Source organism: Pseudophryne corroboree, chromosome 5, assembly GCF_028390025.1.
Source record: "Pseudophryne corroboree isolate aPseCor3 chromosome 5, aPseCor3.hap2, whole genome shotgun sequence".
In the NCBI taxonomy this organism is placed as follows: Eukaryota; Metazoa; Chordata; class Amphibia; order Anura; family Myobatrachidae; genus Pseudophryne; species Pseudophryne corroboree.
In genome coordinates this window covers 803210404-803225491 of record NC_086448.1, presented here as the reverse complement: position 1 = coordinate 803225491, position 15088 = coordinate 803210404, and the positions used below count along the sequence as shown (strand labels likewise).

Here is a 15088-nt window from a genome sequence, read left to right as displayed (position 1 = left end):
TGCTAAAAGGGCAGCATTTCCACAGCAGCTGTTAATACGTAGAGGTTATTTACGCCCTGAAACAAAATACATGATGAAACAGCGCTCAACAGAATAATATAATAATATAAAAGAGATGACATGGTTAATAATAAGAATTTACTTACCGATAATTCTATTTCTCGTAGTCCGTAGTGGATGCTGGGGACTCCGTCAGGACCATGGGGAATAGCGGCTCCGCAGGAGACAGGGCACAAAAGTAAAAGCTTTAGGATCAGGTGGTGTGCACTGGCTCCTCCCCCTATGACCCTCCTCCAAGCCTCAGTTAGGATACTGTGCCCGGACGAGCGTACACAATAAGGAAGGATTTTGAATCCCGGGTAAGACTCATACCAGCCACACCAATCACACTGTATAACCTGTGATCTGAACCCAGTTAACAGCATGATAACAGCGGAGCCTCTGAAAAGATGGCTCACAACAATAATAACCCGATTTTTGTAACAATAACTATGTACAAGTATTGCAGACAATCCGCACTTGGGATGGGCGCCCAGCATCCACTACGGACTACGAGAAATAGAATTATCGGTAAGTAAATTCTTATTTTCTCTGACGTCCTAGTGGATGCTGGGGACTCCGTCAGGACCATGGGGATTATACCAAAGCTCCCAAACGGGCGGGAGAGTGCGGATGACTCTGCAGCACCGAGTGAGAGAACTCCAGGTCCTCCTCAGCCAGGGTGTGCCCCTGACCAAGTAGCAGCTCGGCAAAGTTGTAAAGCCGAGACCCCTCGGGCAGCCGCCCAAGATGAGCCCACCTTCCTTGTGGAATGGGCATTTACATATTTTGGCTGTGGCAGGCCTGCCACAGAATGTGCAAGCTGAATTGTACTACACATCCAACTAGCAATCGTCTGCTTAGAAGCAAGAGCACCCAGTTTGTTGGGTGCATACAGGATAACAGCACGTCAGTTTTCCTGACTCCAGCCGTCCTGGAAACCTATATTTTCAGGGCCCTGACAACATCTAGCAACTTGGAGTCCTCCAAGTCCCTAGTAGCCGCAGGTACCACAATAAGCTGGTTCAGGTGAAACGCTGACACCACCTTAGGGAGAAACTGGGGACGAGTCCGCAGCTCTGCCCTGTCCAAATGGACAATCAGATATGGGCTTTTGTGAGACAAAACCGCCAATTCTGACACTCGCCTGGCCGAGGCCAGGGCCAACATCATGGTCACTTTCCATGTGAGATATTTCAAATCCACAGATTTGAGCGGTTTAAACCAATGTGATTTGAGGAATCCCAGAACTACGTTGAGATCCCACAGTGCCACTGGAGGCACAAAAGGGGGTTGTATATGCAGTACTCCCTTGACAAACTTCTGGACTTCAGGAACTGAAGCCAATTCTTTCTGGAAGAAAGTCGACAGGGCCGAAATTTGAACCTTAATGGACCCCAATTTGAGGCCCATAGACACTCCTGTTTGCAGGAAATGCAGGAATCGACCGAGTTGAAATTTCTTCGTGGGGCCTTCCTGGCCTCACACCACGCAACATATTTTCGCCACATGTGGTGATAATGTTGTGCGGTCACCTCCTTCCTGGCTTTGACCAGGGTAGGAATGACCTCTTCCGGAATGCCTTTTTCCCTTAGGATCCGGCGTTCAACCGCCATGCCGTCAAACGCAGCCGCGGTAAGTCTTGGAACAGACATGGTACTTGCTGAAGCAAGTCCCTTCTTAGCGGCAGAGGCCATGAGTCCTCTGTGAGCATCTCTTGAAGTTCCGGGTACCAAGTCCTTCTTGGCCAATCCGGAGCCACGAGTATAGTTCTTACTCCTCTACGTCTTATAATTCTCAGTACCTTAGGTATGAGAAGCAGAGGAGGGAACACATACACCGACTGGTACACCCACGGTGTTACCAGAACGTCCACAGCTATTGCCTGAGGGTCTCTTGACCTGGCGCAATACCTGTCCAGTTTTTTGTTCAGGTGGGACGCCATCATGTCCACCTTTGGTCTTTCCCAACGGTTCACAATCATGTGGAAGACTTCCCGATGAAGTCCCCACTCTCCCGGGTGGAGGTCGTGCTGAGGAAGTCTGCTTCCCAGTTGTCCACTCCCGGAATGAACACTGCTGACAGTGCTATCACATGATTTTCCGCCCAGCGAAGAATCCTTGCAGTTTCTGCCGTTGTCCTCCTGCTTCTTGTGCCGCCCTGTCTGTTTACGTGGGCGACTGCCGTGATGTTGTCCCACTGGATCAATACCGGCTGACCTTGAAGCAGAGGTCTTGCTAAGCTTAGAGCATTGTAAATTGCTCTTAGCTCCAGTATATTTATGTGGAGAGAAGTCTCCAGACTTGATCACACTCCCTGGAAATTTTTTCCTTGTGTGACTGCTCCCCAGCCTTTCAGGCTGGCATCCGTGATCACCAGGACCCAGTCCTGAATGCCGCATCTGTGGCCCTTTAGTAGATGAGCACTCTGCAGCCACCACAGAAGAGACACCCTTGTCCTTGGAGACAGGGTTAGCCGCTGATGCATCTGAAGATGCGATCCGGACCATTTTTCCAGCAGATCCCACTGAAAAGTTCTTGCGTGAAATCTGCCGAATGGAATCGCTTCGTAAGAAGCCACCATTTTTCCCAGGACCCTTGTGCAATGATGCACTGACACTTTTCCTGGTTTTAGGAGGTTCCTGACTAGCTCGGATAACTCCCTGGCTTTCTCCTCCGGGAGAAACACCTTTTTCTGTACTGTGTCCAGAATCATCCCTAGGAACAGCAGACGTGTCGTCGGAGACAGCTGCGATTTTGGAATATTTAGAATCCACCCGTGCTGTCGTAGAACTACTTGAGATAGTGCTACTCCGACCTCCAACTGTTCTCTGGACCTTGCCCTTATCAGGAGATCGTTCAAGTAAGGGATAATTAAGATGCCTTTTCTTTGAAGAAGAATCATCATTTCGGCCATTACCTTGGTAAAGACCCGGGGTGCCGTGGACAATCCAAACGGCAGCGTCTGAAACTGATAGTGACAGTTTTGTACCACGAACCTGAAGTACCCTTGGTGAGAAGGGCAAATTGGGACATGGAGGTAAGCATCCTTGATGTCCAGGGACACCATATAGTCCCCTTCTTCCTGGTTCGCTATCACTGCTCTGAGTGACTCCATCTTGATTTGAACCTTTGTATGTAAGTGTTCAAATATTTCAGATTTAGAATAGGTCTCACCGAGCCGTCTGGCTTCAGTACCACAATATAGTGTGGAATAATACCCCTTTCCTTGTTGTAGGAGGGGTACTTTGATTATCACCTGCTGGGAATACAGCTTGTGAATTGTTTCCAATACTGCCTCCCTGTCGGAGGGAGACGTTGGTAAAGCAAACTTCAGGAACCTGCGAGGGGGAGACGTCTCGAATTTCCAATCTGTACCCCTGGGATACTACTTGTAGGATCCAGGGGTCCACTTGCGAGTGAGCCCACTGCGTGCTGAAACTCTTGAGACGACCCCCCACCGCACCTGTTTGTACGGCCCCAGCGTCATGCTGAGGACTTGGCAGAAGCGGTGGAAGGCTTCTGTTCCTGGGAATGGGCTGCCTGCTGCAGTCTTCTTCCCTTACCTCTATCCCTGGGCAGATATGACTGGCCTTTTGCCCGCTTGCCCTTATGGGGACGAAAGGACTGAGGCTGAAAAGACTATGTCTTTTTCTGCTGAGATGTGACTTGGGGTAAAAAAGGTGGATTTTCCAGCTGTTGCCGTGGCCACCAGGTCCGATGGACCGACCCCAAATAACTCCTCCCCTTTATACGGCAATACTTCCATGTGCCGTTTGGAATCTGCTTCACCTGACCACTGTCGTGTCCATAAACATCTTCTGGCAGATATGGACATCGCACTTACTCTTGATGCCAGAGTGCAAATATCCCTCTGTGCATCTCGCATATATAGAAATGCATCCTTTAAATGCTCTATAGTCAATAAAATACTGTCCCTGTCAAGGGTATCAATATTTCCAGTCAGGGAATCCGACCAAGCCACCCCAGCGCTGCCCATCCAGGCTGAGGCGATCGCTGGTCGCAGTATAACACCAGTATGTGTGTATATACTTTTTAGGATATTTTCCAGCCTCCTATCAGTTGGCTCCTTGAGGGCGGCCGTATCTGGAGACGGTAACGCCACTTGTTTTGATAAGCGTGTGAGCGCCTTATCCACCCTAAGGGGTGTTTCCCAACGCGCCATAACTTCTGGCGGGAAAGGGTATACCGCCAATAATTTTCTATCGGGGGAAACCCACGCATCATCACACACTTCATTTAATTTATCTGATTCAGGAAAAACCACATGTAGTTTTTTCACACTCCACATAATACCCTTTTTTGTGGTACTTGTAGTATCAGAAATATGTAACATCTCCTTCATTGCCCTTAACAAGTAACGTGTGGCCCTAAAGGAAAATACGTTTGTTTCTTCACCGTCGACACTGGAGTCAGTGTCCGTGTCTGTGTCGACCGACTGAGGTAAAAGGACGTTTTAACGCCCTGACGGTGTTTGAGACGCCTGGACAGGTACTAATTGGTTTGCCGGCCGTCTCATGTCGTCAACCGACCTTGCAGCGTGTTGACATTATCACGTAATTCCTTAAATAAGCCATCCATTCCGATGTCGACTCCCTAGAGAGTGACATCACCATTACAGGCAATTGCTCCGCCTCCTCACCAACATCGTCCTCATACATGTCGACACACACGTACCGACACACAGCACACACACAGGGAATGCTCTGATAGAGGACAGGACCCCACTAGCCCTTTGGGGAGACAGAGGGAGAGTTTGCCAGCACACACCAAAAACGCTATAATTATACAGGGACAACCTTTATATAAGTGTTTTTCCCTTATAGCATTTTAATATATATAGTCATATCGCCAAATAAGTGCCCCCCCTCTCTGTTTTAACCCTGTTTCTGTAGTGCAGTGCAGGGGAGAGCCTGGGAGCCTTCCCACCAGTATTTCTGTGAGGGAAAATGGCGCTGTGTGCTGAGGAGAATAGGCCCCGCCCCCTTTTCGGCGGGCTTCTTCTCCCGTTTTTCTGAGACCTGGCAGGGGTTAAATACATCCATATAGCCCCCAGGGGCTATATGTGATGTATTTTCAGCCAGAATAAGGTACTATCATTGCTGCCCAGGGCGCCCCCCCCAGCGCCCTGCACCCTCAGTGACCGCTGCTATGAAGTGTGCTGACAACAATGGCGCACAGCTGCAGTGCTGTGCGCTACCTTATGAAGACTGAAAAGTCTTCTGCCGCCGGTTTCTGGACCTCTTCACTTTTCGGCATCTGCAAGGGGGTCGGCGGCGCGGCTCCGGGACGAACCCCAGGGTGAGACCTGTGTTCCGACTCCCTCTGGAGCTAATGGTGTCCAGTAGCCTAAGAAGCCAATCCATCCTGCACGCAGGTGAGTTCACTTCTCTCCCCTAAGTCCCTCGATGCAGTGAGCCTGTTGCCAGCAGGACTCACTGAAAATAAAAAAACCTAACAAAACTTTTACTCTAAGCAGCTCTTTAGGAGAGCCACCTAGATTGCACCCTTCTCGGCCGGGCACAAAAATCTAACTGAGGCTTGGAGGAGGGTCATAGGGGGAGGAGCCAGTGCACACCACCTGATCCTAAAGCTTTTACTTTTGTGCCCTGTCTCCTGCGGAGCCGCTATTCCCCATGGTCCTGACGGAGTCCCCAGCATCCACTTAGGACGTCGGAGAAATATTAAAACACTTTCATATGGCAAATATCCCATGTATATCACAGAAATAGTAAAGTGACAACCAGCTTGCAATTAGCATTAAAATCACATATGTTTAAAAAGTAAATGAAGTAATATGTAACAATTTATGCCCCTGTTCCAATAATACAGAATACTTTTCAATATACCTGTTCCTAGTATAGTCCCTGGGGGGTGATAGGCAGTCTATTGATGAGCACAAAATCAACAGCAGTGAATAGTTACCGCAGCTGATGGTAGGGTCACAATGGACAAGGTCGCATTCTGGCGGCCGGGATCCCGACGTCGGTATGCTGACTGCCAGGATCCCGGCCGCCAGTCAACCATACCCAATGCATTTGAATGACTACTTGTACCTGGTGTAGGATTGTGACCCTACCATCAGCTGCGGTAACTATTCAATGCTGCTGATTTTGTGCTCATCAATAGACTGCCTATCACCCCCCCAGGGACTATACTAGGAACAGATATACTGAAATGTATTCTGTATTATTGGAACAGGGGCATAAACTGTAACATATTACTTCATGTACTTTTTAAACATATGTGATTTTAGCTCAGATTGAAAGCTGATTGTCACTTTACTATTTCTGTGATATACATGAGATATTTGCCAAATGAAAGTGTTTTAATATATTAACCATGCCAACTTTTATATTATTATAGGTTATTCCAGTACCGGATTAAGAGGGGACCCAGGGGGTAAGTACCCCGGGCCCTCCAGGTCTAAGCTGCTGTCCACTGACAGTTCTACTGTCTACAGGTTCCACCGCCAGCAACAGCACTCCCAGCAGCAGCGGCAGCTGCTGGGAGAGCTGTGCCCGTGTCGGAGCCTGGAGAGAAATAGAATAATCCCCTACGGCTACACCCTTGATGTTTCTACTGGAGGGCGGGTGACACGTGGAAACGCCCGGGATGCCCGCTGCCAGCAATACAGTCCCTTACAAGGCTGCGTGCCGTGGCCGGTGTCTAAGCCCCTGTCCCAGTACACAGGATTCATTAGAGTGGAGGAGGAGGCGAGGATTGACAGAAGTGTGCCCGCCTCCTCACTGCCCTGCGATCTGTCTCTGTCCCAAACTCCCATCGCAGCATCAGCTCCAGCTCGTGGTGTTAGGTGAGGGACTCTGAGGAGCAACAGCAGGTTAGATTAGAGTGGACTGATGGGGGAGAGTGCTGGGCACAGGCTGTACTGCACACACCCAGCTCAGACACTAACAAGTGCTTCGTTTAGTGTTTGGGACACTGGCTGCAATGTGCCAATGTGGCTGTGTGCATTTGCGTGTATGTGCATATGTGAAAGTGGCTGTGTGCATTTGCGTGTATGTGCATATGTGAAAGTGGCTGTGTGCATTTGCGTGTGTGCATATGTGAAAGTGGCAGTGTGCATTTGTGAAAGTGGCTGTGTGCATTTGCGTGTGTGTGCATATGTGAAAGTGGCTGTGTGCATTTGCGTGTGTGTGCATATGTGAATGTAGCTGTGTGCATTTGCGTGTGTGTGCATATGTGAAAGTGGCTGTGTGCATTTGCGTGTGTGTGCATATGTGAAAGTGGCTGTGTGCATTTGCGTGTGTGTGCATATGTGAATGTAGCTGTGTGCATTTGCGTGTGTGTGCATATGTGAATGTAGCTGTGTGCATTTGCGTGTGTGTGCATATGTGAATGTAGCTGTGTGCATTTGCGTGTGTGTGCATATGTGAATGTGGCTGTGTGCATTTGCGTGTGTGTGCATATGTGAATGTGGCTGTGTGCATTTGCGTGTGTGTGCATATGTGAATGTAGCTGTGTGCATTTGCGTGTGTGTGCATATGTGGATGTGTGCATTTGCGTGTGTGTGCATATGTGGATGTGTGCATTTGCGTGTGTGTGCATATGTGAATGTGGATGTGTGTGGCTACGTTCTTTGCAGTTGGACCACACCTCTTTATTGGTGTACTACATTTTTCAGTTGTTTAAGGGGGGGTTACTGTTCGCACTGGGTATGTCTTGTAACAGCCCTGCCCCTGAGTCTGTGCCCACAGGCTTGATCGTCTCCCCTCCGTCTGCAGCGTTAGTGTCGAGTAGACGCGCTGCACAAAAGACAACTGGGGGTGGAGACATCCTCCAAGAAGGCACTGAGGAGCGGGACTCTGAAGGGGAATCATTAAACATATTTTATGAGGTGGGGGTGAGAGAAGGTTATTAAATCCTGACATCAGGGAAGGGGGCCCCCCTGTTTTCAGTGCCCCAGGACCCCTGAAGGCTTAATCCAGTTATTCTATTGTGTGCTCTTTCATCATTTTTGGTAGGGGAGAGAGATAGAGACTGACATATGGAGGGAGAGAGGCATGGAGAGACAGACACCAGGAGAGACAGAAACAGGGACAGACATGCAGAGAGAGAGAGAGAGAGAGAGAGAGAGAAAGACACACAGACATGAAGAGAGTGATATGGGGAGGGAGACTGGTTTGGGAAGGGACTCAGAGAGAGGGACACAGAGAGAGGGAGAGAGACAGCTACACACATGGAGAGAGAAACAGGCATGAGGAGAAAAGACAGGGACTACTTACCCGATCAGCCATCCCCCCTCCAGCATGCCAGACACGGACCTGCTGCAGAAACACTTCCTCACCCGACCTCTGAACTCTCAAAGGCCCATGGGAACTGCCTGAGAGGAGCTGGCCGGGTGAAGTGACTCTGCAGCTCCCCCTACAGTTCAGTCAGCCCAGCCTCCACATACGTATAATGAGGCTGTGCTGCAGCTGCGTGCACATTACAGTGAGTGAGTGAGCCTGCTGCTCTGCTGCCTTGAAGTCCTCCGTCTCCGGTAAACTTCGGGGGGGGGGGTCACAATCGGCATCCCTTGGTGTAAGATCGGGAGGGGGGTGGACATTGTTTGCGGCAGTCAGCCCGGGAAGGGGGCTGGATTGCTAGTCTGACAGTACAATCCACCCCTGCTGCCACTGCCCAATCATTCAGTGACAGGGGCGTGCTCTCATATCTGAAAGCACGCCCCTTGTCAAAGCGGCACTCCTAGAGGTGCCGCTTGCAGGGCTTTTTGTAATGGGCTTTTACTGCCCGCTGCCTGGCCCCGCCCCCCGCTTCCGGCCCTCTCATATAGCTAGCGGGAGGCACCGAAAGCGGTGCCTCCGATTCATAAGTAAAACCGTTTTTTTTTTATATAAAAAGATGATTAAAATAATATAAAGTCTAAGCACATACTTATGACACATCATATGTGTCATAAGTATATTCTTTCTATTATTTTAATCATTTATGACAGGGGAGGCACTGCCTCCCCTGCCTCCCCTGACTGCACGTCCCTGGTATATACAGGTTGAGTATCCCATATCCAAATATTCCGAAATACGGAATATTCTGAAATACGGACTTTTTTGAGTGAGATTGAGATAGTGAAACCTTTGTTTTCTGATGGCTCAATGTACACAAACTTTGTTTAATACACAAAGTTATTAAAAATATTGTATTAAATTCCCTTCAGGCTGTGTGTATAAGGTGTCTATGAAACATAAATGAATTGTGTGAATGTATACACACTTTGTTTAATGCACAAAGTTTTAAAAAATACTGGTTAAAATGACCTTCAGGCTGTGTGTATAAGGTGTATATGAAACATAAATACATTGTGTGTTTAGACTTGGGTCCCATCACCATGACATCTCATTATGGTATGCAACTATTCCAAAATACGGAAAAATCCGATATCCAAAATACCTCTGGTCCCAAGCATTTTGGATAAGGGAGACTCAACCTGTATTACTGTGCACACTACAGCCGTTCATATAGATGACGCGTTATTACGATACCATTTGCCTTTAAAACCTCTGTAAAGAAAAGAGTTGCACACAAATAATTCTTATTCATTACGGACCAAGAGACTCATCGCTGCTTAAGTTTACAATCTCCCATAACTTACAAAAATAATATACTTAAGGGTTTATTTTTCTTTTTTTTTCCTCCCCCAAAGTTTCATTAAAATTTTATCTGGTACTTTTTCCTGCAGCTCGTGCATCAAAATAAATTCTATGTTGCAAAAAAACATTCACTTTTTATTCTGGGACATGAACTTTTAGTGGATTTAATCCAGAATAAGCAAAGCACAGTAGATAACCAGCCCTTCATAGCAGAATGAATCAACACAATTTCATTATGGGAGCTGTGTATCAAGCAGAGAGTATTAACACCACACAGCTAGACAGTAATGTCCTTTAGTGGGCGAGCGGAGAGAGGAAGAAGAAACAACTTATCAGGCTTCATGTGCTCCATTCAAGTCTGGAGAAGTCAGAATCCTCAGCGTGCCGGACAACCGGATAAACTGCGCTAGGGCAAAACAAGGTTTTGTTGCTGAGAGAACTTTTTTTATTATTATTATTATTATTAAGAACATTAGAAAAAAATTATATAAATAACGTGGCCTGATACAGAGTGGTACACAGTCAGTGGCGGATTTAGGGGGGGGGGGGTGCACCAAGGCACGTGCCCCCCCTGTCATTTTTTTGTATTGATTTTCGCACGGCTGCACGCACCCGGCACCCGACATGTCCCCCTCCTTTCCTGTCACCTGCTGCTCTGCTCACATGTGTTCCTCCTCCTGATTGGCTCCATGGAGAATTGTGACATGTAGCCAGTTCAGAGAGCTGAGCAGGAGGAGGAACTTCACAGATCTGCCGCCGCCGCTGATGGAGAGCGCACCGCCGCCGCCGCTGAGGGTCAGCACCCAGGAACAGTGCGGGTGGTGTGCACCTGTGTGACCAGCAGCCCGCTGCCCATCCGTACACAGTAGCACAAGGGTTCGTCCGGGACAGCAGCCGCCCTGCTTTCTGCTGGTGAGCGGTCTTCTGCTGGGGGGGAGTGGGGGGAGATTGTGGGGGTGACCTGGGGAGAATGCTGTTGCAGTGGTAAGCGGTCTTTTGCTGGGGGGGGGGGACCTGGGGAGGGAGAATATTGCTGCTGCGAGGCTGAGCGGTCTTTTGCTGGGGGGGGGGGGGGGGACCTGGAGAGAATGGTGCTGCAGTGAGCGGTCTTTTGCTGGGGGGGGGGGGGGGGACCTGGGGAGGGAGACTGGTGCTGCTGGGGAGGGAGAATGGTGCTGCTGGGGAGGGAGACTGGTGCTGCTGGGGAGGGAGACTGGTGCTGCTGGGGAGGGAGACCGGTGCTGCTGGGGAGGGAGACTGGTGCTGCTGTGAGTGGTCTTTTGCTGGGGGGGGGGGGGGGGGGGAGAGTGGGGGTGACCTGGGGAGAGAGGTCTTCAGCGTGTCTTGTCCCAGAATTGACGTAAGACACCCGCCCTGCAAACGCCTGGACACGCCTGCGTTGGACTCACCACTCACCGAAAACGGTGAGTTGCCACCCCAGAACGCTTTCCTGCTGTCAATCTTCATGCGATCGCTGCTGCGATCGCTTTCTTCTGTGTGCTTGTCATCGCCTGCGCATTGCATCCGCCACGTATGCGCAGTTCCGACCCGTTCGCACAGCTAAGAAAACCAGCAGCGTACGAACGGGTCGGAATGTCCCCCATAAGGTATAAGAACTAACTGTGGACCTGTACCCCCTCCAGCAGTGCATTTCGACCATAGACACACTCGATACTCACATTGAGCACTTGACCACACGCCCTCACACAATTGGTCACACCCACTGAAACTAGGCCACGCCCACTCCTAAACCCTCCTTGACACACTACCACTTATGGTGCCGCCCCCCCCCCCTGTAATTTTTATCTGTATCCGCCCCTGTACACAGTTCAATGCAACCGGGTCTGATAAGCAAACTGTGCATGTGCCGCAGCCGGCCTACGTGTAGCCCGCGGGTGTGCAGCACATCAGGGCAGGGAGAGAGCAGAGACTGCTGCTGCCGCTTCTCTCTCATGTCCCTGATGTGCCACAGGGGTTGTTAAACTATTTTTCTTTGAGACCACGTCTAACAATAAAAATTATTACAGGACCCCGGTAAGTTACTGCAGCATGGAAGCAACACATGCGTGACCGGCATACCGCCGCCAATGCAATCACTTCATTTTTACACATTGCAGGGATGAGCTCCTTTCAGAGTTCCTGTCCCTGAATGTGTTTTTTGATACATTCAGGCAAATTTTAAGTTTATACCTGCTATGAAGGCTTTGTGGGTGGCAGGGAGAGTCAGAGCGTTACTGGGCAGGCAGTGGGATGTAGAGGGTGACAGGGGGGAGGCAGAGAGTGACAGAAGAGGCAGTGGGAAGTAGAGGGTGACAGGGAGAGGCAGAGCGTTACTGGGCAGGCAGTGGGATGTAGAGGATGACAGGGGGGAGGCAGGGGGTGACAGGGAGAGGCAGAGAGATACCGAGGAGGCAGTGGGAAGTAGAGGGTGACTGGGAGAGGCAGAGAGTTACTGAGGAGGCGGTGGGAAGTAGAGGGTGACAGGCAGTGTCGGACAGGGCCATGAAGGGCCCACCGGGGAAATGCAGTGGTAGGGGCCCATTCTTAGAGGCTTGGCAAACCATTAGTGCATAATCTGAACTCCTTGATAAATAATATATATAGCAAATACTACTAGTGCATGCATGATAATGTTCCAGAATAATAACAGCAATGCACTGTAGAAAATACACCATAGTCCTGTGCAGTATAATGTAACATATTCATAATGTATAAGTGAGAGGATGGGCCCCCAGGCAGTGGGGCCCACCGGTGGTTTCCCCTATACCCCTATGGGCCAGTCTGAGCCTGGTGACAGGGGAGAGGCAGAGAATGACAGAAAGGTAGAGGGTGGCAAGGAGCGGCAGAGAGTTACTGGGGAGGCAGTGGGAAGTAGAGGTTCACAGGAGAGAGGTAGAGAATGACAGAGAGGTAGAGGGTGGCAAGGAGAGGCAGAATGTGGCAGGGAGAGGCAGTGGGAGACTGGGGGGAAGTAATGAGTGACAAGTAGAAGCAGTGTGTGGCAGGAAAAGATAGAGGGTGATGGAGAAGCAGTGGACAGCAGGGAGATTCCCAGGGTGACAGTAGGAAACTGGGGAGGCAGTGGCTGTTTAATGAATGTGTGCAACTGTCCCCTTTTATATTTATTTAATGTGTGCTTTCATTAGTTTTATCACCCAATGGACATGACACTGCATTAACAACTGGGACCAGTAACAGTGCAGTAAATTTGCTTGATTTTTATGTGGGGTTTGTAAACAGTGAGATTTACAGATGGTAAATTCTCAATCTTATACACGTGAGGTATACACCACCCCAAGTAATAAGCAGTGGCCTTCTCAACCACTATAATGAACAATTTATTTAACAAGAAAAAATGTGGTTCTGATTTAGCGCAAGTAGTATCCTATCAGAACATGGGGGGGGGGAGAATAGATAAAGTAAAAATCAAAAACAAGAAAAAACTCCCTAACAGTCCAGCGCAAATAACCATCAAGCCTGGTCGTCTAAGGGGGGCCCAAAAACATGCCACATTTAGAGACTCCCGGGCAAACATTAAGTAGCATTGGTAGGATTGCTATCGCCACAAAAGCTCATAGCCAACAAGAGGGGGCTATCTACAGCGTCCGCAGTGTTATTACCGGTGTTGACCCCTTGATGGATACGAACAAACAAAACCAGGACTTTTTTTGCTTGATAAATAGTCCAATATATATTATAAATGCCTATAAAAACTGAAAAACACATCTGTACAACTGGTAAGTACTCATCTCTGTCAAAGTCGAAAAATATTCCAATACACACATCACGTACTAACCCCACACACATGCCCGCTGCGCGTGCACTTGTTCCGCCGTGCGTGCACATATCCGCAATTTGCGTATGGTCGCTCCCGCGGTCCTGCGCGTGGTATGGGTATTTACGGCGGAGTTTGTGAGCGCATAGAGGGTTATCAGAACATTACATATTTAATCCAAATAGTGCACATTTTACACATAGCTCCCCTGCACCACATCAGCAAGTATCAACAGTTTTAATGATTCCAGGACTAAGGGATTCGCCTTTGCATGATAGGAAGGGACAGACTAAGGTTATAAGTAGAGATGAGCGGGTTCGGTTCCTCGGAATCCGAACCCCCCCGAACTTCAGCCTTTTTACACGGGTCCGAGGCAGACTCGGATCTTCCCGCCTTGCTCGGTTAACCCGAGCGCGCCCGAACGTCATCATCCCGCTGTCGGATTCTCGCGAGGCTCGGATTCTATCTCGAGACTCGGATTCTATATAAGGAGCCGCGCGTCACCGCCATTTTCACACGTGCATTGAGATTCATAGGGAGAGGACGTGGCTGGCGTCCTCTCCGTGTAGAATAGATTAGAGAGACACTTGATTTACTACTTGGGGAGCATTAGGAGTACTCAGTACAGTGCAGAGTTTTGCTGATAGTGACCAGTGACCACCAGTTTTATTTATAATCCGTTCTCTGCCTGAAAAAAAACGATACACAGTCACATACCATATCTGTGCTCAGCCTCAGTGTGCTGCATGATAATATCATCTATATGTATATCTGACTGTGCTGAGTGCTCACTGCTCACACAGCTGAATTGTGGGGGAGACTGGGGTGCAGTTAATAGCAGGAGTACAGTGCACACTTTTGCTGCCAGTGTGACTGACCAGTGACCACCAGTATATTGTCTGCCTGAAAAAGTTAAACAAACACTCCTGTGGTGTTTTTTTTTTTTATTCTATAAACGCATTCTGCTGACAGTGTCCAGCAGGTCCGTCATTCATTATATTATATAAATATTTACCTGCAGTAGTGTTATATTTTTTTTGTTCATCTCGATCATCTTTATCATCTCTATATTAGCAGACGCAGTACGGTAGTCCACGGCTGTGGCTACCTCTGTGTCGTCAGTGCTCGTCCATAATTGTATACCTACCTGTGGTGGGTTTTTTTTTTCTATCTTCTTCATACTAGTAGTTTAGGAGTCTGCTGACAGTGTCCAGCAGGTCCGTCATTATATTATATATACCTGCAGTAGTGATATATATATATTTTTTATATCATTATCATCTCTATACTAGCAGACGCAGTACGGTAGTCCACGGCTGTGGCTACCTCTGTGTCGTCAGTGCTCGTCCATAATTGTATACCTACCTGTGGTGGGGTTTTTTTTTTCTATCTTCTTCATACTAGTAGTTTAGGAGTCTGCTGACAGTGTCCAGCAGGTCCGTCATTATATTATATATACCTGCAGTAGTGATATATATATATATATTTTATATCATTATCATCTCTATACTAGCAGACGCAGTACGGTAGTCCACGGCTGTAGCTACCTCTGTGTCGTCAGTGCTCGTCCATAATTGTATACCTACCTGTGGTGGGGTTTTTTTTTTCTATCTTCTTCATACTAGTAGTTTAGGAGTCTGCTG

At 48.7% G+C, this 15088-nt stretch overlaps 1 protein-coding gene and 1 long non-coding RNA gene across 3 annotated transcripts in view; both read right to left on the bottom strand.

Annotated features, from left to right (window-relative positions):
- Nucleotides 1-8523, bottom strand: part of LOC134928578 (uncharacterized) — a 37949-nt gene extending 29426 nt beyond the window's left edge. Inside the window, exon 1 of the long non-coding RNA XR_010177947.1 lies at nt 8306-8523. This is a non-coding gene — a long non-coding RNA (uncharacterized LOC134928578). The remainder of the gene's footprint in view (nt 1-8305) is intronic.
- The window catches only part of SAMD12 (sterile alpha motif domain containing 12), an 890943-nt gene that overhangs the window by 605376 nt on the left and 270479 nt on the right, over nt 1-15088 (bottom strand). The gene's annotated exons all lie outside the window — the stretch shown is intronic.